The following is a 12,065-nucleotide window of genomic DNA, read 5'->3' on the forward strand; positions in this document are numbered from 1 at the left end:
CCACCATTAAAAACTTCTTCGGGTCCACAAAAGTTTTTGGATCAAGCTGATGTTTGTATTTCTCCTACATCCATGTCTGAATAACCTAATCAACAGGTCAGATGGAAAATAAACATTACAGCTAGCCTTAGAAAATTTTTAATGGTGGGGGTTCAATAATAATTATTTCCTACAGTGTGGTCTACCTGAGATTTGGATCTACCTCGTTTTTTCATCCATGCACTAAAAAAATGAATGAACTGCGTGGATAAAATGAATGAACTGCGTAGATAAAACACATACATTATGGTGGGCCCACAGAACTTTTCCAGCATTGACTAGAGGGGCCACTACCGAATCCGAATCCCATTAGGACAGGTGTTCATTATCTTAATTCAAGAAACCCTCGTTGATGACATTGAGTACAGCTTGTGTTGACAGGTCATAACATTAAAATCAGATTAACCGAACGATCCTGAATTCTGCTCAATGGACACTTTGTCTGTTGAAATCTGATCGTTGAATTTTGGAAGTCAATCTGTTGTCTAAGCTGTGACCCCACTATGTGAACATTGCATAAGATGAACCCCACCTTGTGTATCACCATCCGCAAAGATCAGGCTGGTCAACTGTGTCAACTCACTATTAGAGCCACCCTTGTCTAGGAGTAGAATGTCTGGTTGCGGATTCGCCTTTCACAGGAAATTGCTGCAATGGGAAGCTAGGTAGGCCCACCGTGATGTTTGTGAGACCGTCCATCCCTTTTTCTAAATCATATCAGAACGTGGGACTAAACATGAGGTTGATCCAAAACTCAAGAGGACTACGCTGCAGAAAAAAGGGAGTTTGGAAATTCTTGGGTTGATATCTTCCTGTGTCTACCGTGATATTTATATGCCATCCATATCGCCCGTAGGGTTATTCTTATAGGAATAAACTTTGAGAAACAAATATTAGCCTGATGCAAAACTTTTGTTGCCGCACAGATATTTCAACTGTGGATATCCAATTCTCATTTTTTCCTCCCACTTAAGTTTTGGATTTACTTCATTTTTTGGAACATTCAATTCTCAAATTTTAGATCTGTTATGCCAATCTTAATATGATATGGCAAAATGCATGGATAAATGGATTTCTCACAAACATGTCATGGGCCCCACCTAGCTTCACGTCCAGAACGTATTGGTTTTTTTTTTTTTTTTTAATTTAATGGAAAACAAAAATGTTCTGTTTAAAAAACTTGCCAACGGCCCATATTTAAGAATCACGTGAGGTCTGCCTCATTATTTGACCAGCCCGTGTTTCGTATGACCATCTGGCTAACTTATGCACGGTACAGATTTCTGACACAATTCTCAGGTTAACACGTGTGCTGCATGTATCGTTGCGTGTTGGGCAAGGGCAATATTCATGCAAGGGTACGTGTCACGTGCCATGCAAGGTAGTAAACATACGCAGAGCTCGAGGACCTGCCTTTTTCTAATAAGGAAACGTCCCCCTAACGAAAGGAATCATGGCCAAGCGGTTTCTCTGCCGTCCGCGAGGCGAGGTAACGTATCGTTTGGTACCATTTATCTTGTTTTGCCTAATGGTTCAACGCAAAAACAAAAAATGGGGTGATCTTATCCGTTGATCAGGGACTAAAAATGGTTAACCATCAACTTTCATTTCAGATCTGACAAGTGAAAATAAAATAAAATCAAGACAGCCCAATAAATGCGATATTGAAAACATAACCAATCCACTCTAGGTCCCACTAGATGGACGATCGGATGAATACACAAATATGACACGTGTGCTATAAATAGCAGAGATGGCTCTACATTTCGAATCTTCCTCAAGAGGCTTGCTCAAATGAACCTCGAAGTATTGCAATGATCCAGGCCGTTTGTTTAATAGAGCTATCCTTAGATGAGGAGACCATTAAAAACTTTATAAGGAGTTAATGTTTCAACCCTTGGATTATACAGAAGTTACGGTGACCGTTCATGTTCAACAAAAAATGACTAAATTATCGAAGGATTAGAATAATCCGGATAAAAAATTCCTACGGCTCACAGCGATTTTTGACTTGGCATACAACCTGTATGATTTAAAACTCGTGGCCTCATAAGTTTTCAACGGTGGGCATTCAATCTCGATTGTTTTTTGTGGTGTGGTCCACTTGAGCTTTGAATCTTCATAATTTTTAGGCTAATGCTTTAAAATGATCTGTCAAAACTGATGGACGGCGTGAATAAAACACATACATCATGGTGGGCCCCACGGCGACGTCGTGCCACATGCAATCGGCTTCGGGTCAATGACCCTAGTGATAGTTGTACACCTTTCGTCAGTGCGTGACTCGCGGAAACACACCTACCTACTTTTAAAGCTAATCCATCGGGTCCGTGTTTTCCCTTGAGATCAACCTTATATTTGTGTTTTCTCTTCTTCAATGTCCGTGTGATCTTATCGACGGTTGGATGGCAAATAAATGTTACGATGGGTCTAGGGATCGAGTTTTAATGGTGGAAGCTCAATGAACACTGTTTAATGTGGTGTGTTTCACATGAGACTTGTATCCAATTCATATTTAGTAATACGCCATAAAATTGTCTATAAAAACTGATGGACGGTGTGGATATACAAAAAATTTATCATGGTGGGATCCTTGGTGAGGGAAACACCCACTACACTGTTACCCGAGTAACACCGAATCCGCACTCATGTTATAGTTACACTCCTTTCATCAGTGCGTGACTCGCGGAATTGCACCTACCTACTTTCAAAGGTAGGACTTAGCAGGTTCTCGAGGAATTAAATGATCCTCAATCAGAGGACAGGTATGTTGTCCTTTGGTCCTTAGTTTACACGACTGGAAACTTAGTTTACTAATCCGTACGGTTAATCTAGGTGCCACATCATAGATGAAGCATGGGCCAAGATCGGATGGCTAGAATCTTTCAAAATGGAATAAATTTGGGGAAGATATATTCCCTGTGGGACCCATCTTACTAACCGTCAGTACGATGAAATCACGGGAGATATTTACATTTATGATGGACGGAGAATGGCATTAGTTTATTGGGAAGGAACTTGCAAAATTCAACGGCTTTGATCGCAAACGCGTTTAAAGGCTACTTCACGTGCATTACTTCGGTGGACTTATTGCTGACAGATGTAAGTAGGAGCATTATCCTCCGTAGTTTCTGCTGAAATTTTTAATGAAATGATACCACGAATTAATATCAGGATGTTTTAAAATCTTCTTTCCTATTTTAAATCAAGGCAAATTTCTTTAGAACTTGGGATATTTTATTTCATAAATGGTGGTGACGTATAAATAAAATCTCCTCTTCCCATCCTTCGAGACAAATTTCTTTATAACTTAGAGATATTTTATTTCATAAACGGTATTAGTGGACAAAGGAGACCTTAGTAGTATAGGGGACTATTTAATGCCTATGTTAGATAGGAAGTACGGGTCTAGTAATGAACGAGATCTTAGATTAGAGATTGTGTGTACCTTTCACAATTAGAAGTGTTTTCATTTATAAATAAGAAAAAGCAGTAGCGTAGAAGAGATCTCCCTATTTAGAAGGAACATTGTGTAGACACCCAGATCCATAACTCAACTGGCAGACTGAGTGGAAATACCTCGTTTCAACACTTGAGGACTTGGTATTGATCGTTAGCAGGGGTAGCTAACATGAAGTGTGTGTATTGACATAAGTGTGTACTAACAAGTTAACCTAAAAAAATTAAAAAATTAAAAAAAAAAAAAAAGAATATTGTGTAGTGGGATTTGGATCCCGTGCGTATTTGGAGCATCTTCCGAGACCTTTGCTAAGATCTCGGGCAAATTCATGTTGCAGCCGCTTTCCTAGATTCTCGACTTGGATCTTGGATAAATGCCTTCGAAATCAGGTCGAAACCAGTAAAAGATGGATTATGGTATATATAGGGTTGTGTTGAACTGGGGTTTTACCAACCTGACTCATTCGACAAGTAGTGTTCGAGGTTTCTTTTATCGTCGAATAGATTAGTGTGTCTTCTGACCTGCTGACGAGAGACCGAGCTTGATCTTATCCTTTACTCGGTCTACGCCAAAGGTTGAACACATGGTCGTATTCATTATTATCCAACCTAACGAAGTGCACAAAGTTCCGACTTGACCTTCTCTTAATGGTCGGTCCATTTTTCCCACAACAAATGGTATTTAAAATTTTAAATAATTTTTTAATTTATAATAAATATTATTTGCTATTTTTTTAAACTAACATCAACTTCTTTTTTACTTATAAATCGTAAACTTCTTACTTTTAAATTATTTTCCAAATCTGAAGTAGGGATAGCAATGGACCGAGATGACCTATCCAGCCCGATACCTAACCGTATAGGTTCTCATTGGGTCCTTAAACCAGCTAAGGTATGAGCCTCGGCTTGGAATCTAGAGTAGATTGTCAACGGTGGGTCCTGGTTTGCCATGCGACACACGGTACCTTGGCAGTAGAGTCACTTGCAAGTGATATAAAAGGTAGTCTGCTTGACAGTGTGGACTTTCCGAGGCGACGCTATCTTATACCGTTCCCTCACTTATCATGAAAAATAGTACCTTGTTTTTCATTTACCCAAGAAAAGAAAGAATGGGAGAGTTTATTTGCTACATACGTGTGTGAGATCCCCACCATTCTTGAGGTGGGCCCAAGTAAACATGTATGGGAAAAACAGACGTTTGCAAACGAACGCAACAGCCCATGTCCTATTCACGTGGGACCCACCAGATTGTTTGGCACGTGGGTCAGAAGTTCATGGTACAAAATATGACTGATGGCTTATATTCAACGTGCATCAGCGTCCCACATGATGAGTGGGCTCGATTGATTAGTGGACCTAGCCATACTAAAAATGGGACCCACTTGAGGAATGGTTTGGATGTTGCATACGAATGATTTCTTTAACGTCTCGTCTTGCGAATTACATCACCATTTCTTCACTAGAAAAGACAGGATTGGGCCCTTGGATTTCATATCCAATGGGAAAGGCATGCTCATGTTTCAGCCATTTTATTCGATGCTTTTCTTTTATATTTTGGTTCACCACGTGTGCGTTTGTCACAGCACTAGCGGGTTTAAAAGGGAGATGTCACCCATTTTTTTTTCAAGCATGCAATCTTTTTTAGTTTGTAGTAGATCTTGCCCGTTTAAAAGTTGATTCCCCACCTGAAAATCACCTGTTTCAAATATCAAGCCGATCCAACGGTTAGGTTGACCAAACCTTAACCTTGAGACAGACCATAGGCTGCACAAACTGCCTGATGAGTGTACCAGCCTTGTTTTGGGGCCCACCATTTTCATGGCTTGGATGTTCCAACAGAAACGTGTGGTTCTGATTTATCGGCCATGGGCCTCATTGGCTTCACCCTCATTTTTCTTTTAAATTGGTAATCATGTAGCAAACTCACAGTTGTATAGCTTCGCCATCTCTTTCAAGTTTCATCGTCAGTTAGTCAATTTAAAACGAAAGACGTAGCGAATATAATATTTTTATACAGCGCGGCTGTATGAATCGCAGCTACGATACAGATGAGGCTGTCTTACCTTACACGTGGCATTACGTCAAAAATCAAACGGTTCCAATACTGGGACCTACTGTTGATAGATTAGCAGCCAAAAAGTAGATATGATCCTAACTGATCATCGATCGTGGACATATAATGAACGGTGAAAATTAAAGATGTAAACGGTCCATAATTAACAGAAAGATATCCACTGATCAGCGGTCAGAAATGTCTAATAAATATGAACATGAGCACGTGATCAATTGCAGTGGGCCCCACTATTTGGGCGGTTTGGTTTTGATGTTATGCCACATGTACGGTAAGGGAACCGGACCTGCATCTTAGGTACATCGCATTAGGCTGCATTATATGAATATCAAATAAATAAAAAATAAGGAAAAACCCAGGTGATTCATGTCATGTTGATCGATCGCTTCCTACCCATTTCTATTGCTATATTAGAATATTTAATATCCATTAGGAGAGATTCTTATGTGGGGTCCACACATCCGCCGCCTCAAGAGGGCCAAGCCTAGCTCTGAATCATGACAAACTCGGGAAATTAATCAACCTTATCCAAAATGGCACCAAGAAAATTAGATCCGAATCGTATGTTACGTGGGCCCTTGTGTTTATATTCTCAGTCGGTTAGATATTCTCATGTTGAACCTGAAATCATATGGTTTAGATCATCATATCAGTGTGACTTTTGAGATATGAGGTTGATCACTGTATTCTTAAAAGATAATTACTCTGAATTTATGGAGCTTTGTTCTTTCATAAACTAAGGATTAAATCCATGACAATACTGTCTGACTATAACTAAAACTTTTAGAATTGTCAACTTACTATAAATGATAAACTTATATTTATAAACAGCCATGATACCTACTACTGCACAAGGTTTTGGTAAAAAAATAGTAAATGCCCTGTTTGGCTTCACCAAATTGTTTTCCTAATCATTTGAAGTTCTTTTCACGTTGGCACAACTCTTAATGTTCATTGGATGCAGAGTTGTAATTAAATTAAAACTAATTATTTATAATAAAAGCATAATTAAAATAGAAAAATGAACATCAATTTAAGAATATTTTGCAATTCTGACTTACATAACTCAGCATAGTGGGATTGAGTGGCTAAAATAACTCATCCGTTTTACTCCAAAATCATATATTTTATATTCTATGCTGAATAAGAAAATGCGATTTGCATGATACACTTATTTTAAGACACGACGGTCTGCATTACTTCCGACGAGGCCTTTTCTTTTCTGACCCACTCTACGTCACTATCTTGCTACCATGATTTCTCCTCCTGAAAGTGCATTTTACCTACTCCTTTAGGACGTACCTGGCAAGTGCCAACCAGCTGCGCAGGACTCGACATTGGTCGGTCCCAATGCGGCTCGATGCAATACATCACACGGTTGAGTGACCTCCCACTCAGCTGAGTTGCGTGTGAACACTTTACCTTGTAAGTGACTTCCGTGGGTCCCCAAATGTGGGGCCCACTTTGATGTATGTAATTTTAATCCGCTCCGTCCATCTGTTTCCGAAGCTTATTTTGTTGCATGATAACAGAAATAAAGAAGATTCAAATTTCAAGTGGACCACATCATAGGAAATAGTGGTGAATGGCCATTAAAAACTTAATGCAGGCCACAAAAGTTTTTGGATCAAGCTAATATTTGTGTAGCCTCTTCATCTAGATGTTTGTGACCTTACCAACGGGTTGAATGATAAATAAACATTCAGGTGGCCACAGAGAAGTTTTTAATGGTGAGTATTTAATCACTAATGTTTATGTGGTGTGGTCTACCTAGGATTTAGATCTTCTTTTTTTTTTTTTTTTTTTTTTTTTTATCATGGCCCAAAATGATGTAAAAAAAGAATGGATGGCATGGATGTAAGTAACATAGATCCATTTGAGCCTCAAAGTCAGGAATCCACCGACCTCACCCTGTCAAGAATATATTGGGAAAATAAATATTTTTTATTTAATAAATAAATTTCAAAATAAAATGAATTATCTGTACTTTTAAATGTTTTATTTTTCCATTAAAAAACGTAATAAATTCACGGCAAAATGTGAAAATTTTAAAACTTATTATCATTATATTAATCAAATTTCCGGGAGAATATCTCGAGATTTTAAAAATCTCGGTGATGTTTCTCATATTGGCCACTATGGCCCTCACATGGGACGCAGATTTGCTGTTGGGTGGGGCTACTGCGATGTTTGTGAGAAATCCAACCCGTCCATCCGTTTTTCAAGTTCATTTTAGGGCATTCCACCAAAAATAAGATGGATCCAAGTCTCAATGAGCCACACGAGAGGAAACAGTAGGGATTTAGTGACAACGGTTGAAATATTTATATGGCCACAAAAGTTTTGTATTGATCTAAGTTTTTGCTATCTGCACTTCATCCCAGTGAATATGACCTTATAAAGGGTTTGGATAGCATATAAACATTAAGTTGGAGCTTAGGAAAGTTTTAACGGTATGAATTCCTTTCCCCACAGTTTCATCTTGCATGGCACAGTTGAGTTTTTGATGCTTCTCATTTTTCATAGAATCTCCTAAAATAAGTTGGATGGACAGTTGGATTTCTCATAAACAGCTTTAGCAGGAAATCCGAGCATGTGATTCAATCTAGACCGTAGGAGTTAGTCCAAGCTTTTTGTGGTTGCTTCACAAGCGATCGTTTGAAATTTGTGGAGATTTCATGCCTGACATTAGCAATGGGTGGATCCAACCACTGTCTCTGCAGGATCCGACGGAAATGGGAAGTGGGCCACACCTATTCCCAACACAAAAGCAAAAGAAGGTGGGCCCACCCCACTTGTACCAAAAGGTGCTTTGGGTGTTGGATCTTTCACAAAGGTTTCACATCTTTCATAGCTCATTGTAGGACGTCTGATAAAAAATGAGTTAGAACACAGCTCAATTGTGTCACAAAAGAAGGAAAATTGGGGAAAGAAATTTGTACCGTTGAAACCTTCCGGGGATCCATTCTGATGTTTATGGGCCATCCAAACCATTTATAAGGTCATTCTTAATAGGATAAAGTGAAAGAACCGAAAAAATATCCTGATACAAAACTTTCATGTCCATAAGAATGTTTCAACGGTGCTCACCGAATCCCCATTGTTTCCTCTCTTGTGGCTCACTTGAGTTTTGGATCCACCTAATGTTTGGTCACGTGTCCTAAAATGATCTCCTAAAACGGATGATCAGAGTGCATTTCTCCAAAATATCAAGGTGGGCCCCACCCAGCATTCTTACGCAGGAAATGGGAAGTGGGCCACACCTATTCCCAACACAAAAGCAAAAGAAGGTGGGCCCACCCCACTTGTACCAAAAGGTGCTTTGGGTGTCGGATCTTTCACAAAGGTTTCACATCTTTCACTCTGTACACGCACAAAACATGACCTTTGCCAACCTGTCCACACGCTCACCTACATGTCTGTGTCACATCTCAGCCGTGTATCAGATAAGCCCCAGGCCGAAGATTCGGATTCATTCACTCGTACAATAGCCCGCTCGTGTATGGAAACAATCAACGGTTTAAAAGCAATCTGCCAATGTTACACATCCTATGGGGCCATCTAATCCATTGGCGTGTCTGATTTTTGGTCATCTGAAGGTGGGATCACTGATGAGTGGTAGGGATGTCCTACACGCTTGCCAGTTAGCACGTGTGTACTAGAGTAGAGGCGGGTGTGCGCTTCACTAAATTTTCACAATGGCTTTGGAGAAAGGGAGAATCCTAGTCGTCTTTTTCTATCAGCTGACCTGAGCGGTCCCACATCCTTCACGGGCACAATCCCGACAACTCAAGTGCGCCGGTTAGGAAACAAACCCCACGGTGCGCATGTTAGTCAAACGTTACGTAACACTGTCTTTTTCCCTAGTTTCTTGGTTGGTCTGAATGAACCAGTCTCGGTTCATCTCATCCTACCACCGTACACGTGTCTGCTGGCCCTGATTCCTAAGGTCAACGCACGAAGCTCACACCGATTGGAGGAAATATACATAAACTACTCAGCCCAACAAATTATTCATGTGGGACCCGCATTTTGGTGATCTCAAAATTTGAGGGAGCTGGATCGGATATGTTCCAAAAATCTCGTCCAGTGGATGATCCTAACCGTCCAATCGAGCTTTACATTCTTTGATTTTACGGGATCATTGAGAGAGGCACCTTATCCGATGGTAGGATTATCTTAAGGGGAAGATATTTGGACATGGCCCATTCCATGATTGGGCCCACCAGCTGAATCTGACAAGCATGTAAGCCACACGTGCAGATCGACATCTCTTGACCCTTCATTTATTTGTACATGTCTGCCACCTGAAGATCATCATATCAACGGTCTGATTTTTTATTTAAGGCACCTAGACAGTGAGGCCCATCCAATGAGAGGCTTGAATCTTGGACACGTGCGCCATGTCTCCACGTGTGAGTGTCGAGCGCACAAGTCCGCTCTCTCGAGTTAACCAAGGAACACGGATTGCGTCCTATCCTGCCCGTCTCCAATTGGGAACGAGCAGGGGCTTTGAGTGGCCACCGTGATGTATGAGTTTTATCCAAACCGTTCATCCATTTTTAATTATCATTTCATTAAATACGACAAAAAATAAGACAGATTCAAGAAAAATGTGGACCACACAATGGAGATTAAACTCTTACATTGAAAACTTCTTGGGGCAACAGAAGTTTGGATCGAGCTGATATTTGTATTTTCCATTCATCCATGTCTATATAACTTTATGAATAGGTTAGATGGCAAATAAACATAATGGTGAGCCCTAGGAAAGTTTCAACGGTGAGCATCAATATCACCGCTACTTCCTGTTGTGTGGTCCATTTGAGCTTTATATCTGCCTAAATTTTAGTTCTTTCCCTAATTTTCATGGAGAAATGAATGGACGGTGCGGATAAAACTCATTCATCACAGTGACCGCTCAAAGCTCCTGCCCGTTCCCAGGTGGAGACCGCCGGGGGTTGGACGCAATTCGCGTTCTTAACTAAGGCCTTCGCAGTAATTGTGTTGTGAGAGACGTGCACCGCACCTCTATACGACATGCAGGCATTTCTAATTCTGGCAATTACAGCTTATGGTTCGGTAATCCAGGCCATTAATCTGCTCTTCACCAACCTCGATGGGGTGCGCGTAGAGAATTAGGTGCGGTGCCGGCCTCACCCAACACGGTGCGGCCCTGACCGTAGGGTCCACTTTGATGTATGTATTATATATCCACGCCGTCCATCTATTTTTCTAGCTCATTTTAGGGCAGGACTTAAACAATGAAGCAGACCAAATCTCAATTATATCACACCACAGGAAACAATGGTTATTGACCATTTAAAACTATTTGTGGGCCACAAAACTAAGTCTTTGATCAAGCTTATATTTATTTTCTTTGATCAAGCTTATATTTATTTTTTTCCTCTTCATCCATATCTGTGTGACCTTATCAACAGGTTGGAAGGCAAGTAAACATTACGGTGGGCTGCAGGAAGTTTTTAATGGAAGGCATTCAATCACCACCATTTCATATGGTATGGTCCACCTGAGATTTGGATCTGCTTTGTTTTTTTGATTCATAGCTTAAAATGAGCTGGAAAAAAAAAAAGATGAACGGCGTGGATATACAACGGATATATCAAGGTAGTCCCCACGTTCAGGGCCGCACCTTTCAGTTTGTTTCTTATATTTAGACGGTTGGGAAGAGAAACAAAGACCGGCCCACGCTCAGCCTGGGAGAACTTGTAGTCTTCCTCCATCTGCCGTTGGACTCAACAGACCAACGGCCTGGATTATCGAAACAAAAGACTGTGGGGCTCATCTTGATGTAAATGACATCCACTCCAATCATTTGCTCCATTTCATGTTAATACATCATCCCAAAATTAAGGATGATCCAAAACCTAAGTGGGACACACCAAACGAAGAGAGGGGATGAAAACACTTATCATCGCGACCTTCTTAGGACCCACCAAAGGATTAATCAAGCTGATATTTGGTTTGATCATGTAGGAATCACGTTATGAACTGTTTGGATTGTCTATAAACATCACGGTGGGCCCAGGAAAGTTTCAATGGGGGGTGGACGTCCACGTCCTCATTTATCCTGTGGAGCGGTCCACTTCAGCTTTCGATGGCATGATTTTTTACAGGCATGAGCTTTTACATCAATTCATAACAATGAGCTGTCGAAAATGATGGAAGGAGTGGATGTCACACCCACATTACGGTGGGCCCCACACAGCATTTCGTTGCTCGTAATCACTACAATAAGCGGTGCAGATGATTCTAGCCCACTATCCATACAAGACCAGTTATAGCTTGCTGGATGAGGCCCCTGAAAGTGGGGCCCACTTTGCTATATTTATTTCATATCCACATCGTACATCCGTTATTACAGCTCAATTTAGTGCATGAGCCAAAAAATAAATCAGACCCAAATACCAGGTGGACCACACCACGGGAAACAGTGGTGATTAACCATTAAAAACTTATGTGTTTTCCCTTCATC

This window comes from Magnolia sinica, chromosome 2 (assembly GCF_029962835.1).
Source record: "Magnolia sinica isolate HGM2019 chromosome 2, MsV1, whole genome shotgun sequence".
NCBI lineage: Eukaryota > Viridiplantae > Streptophyta > Magnoliopsida > Magnoliales > Magnoliaceae > Magnolia > Magnolia sinica.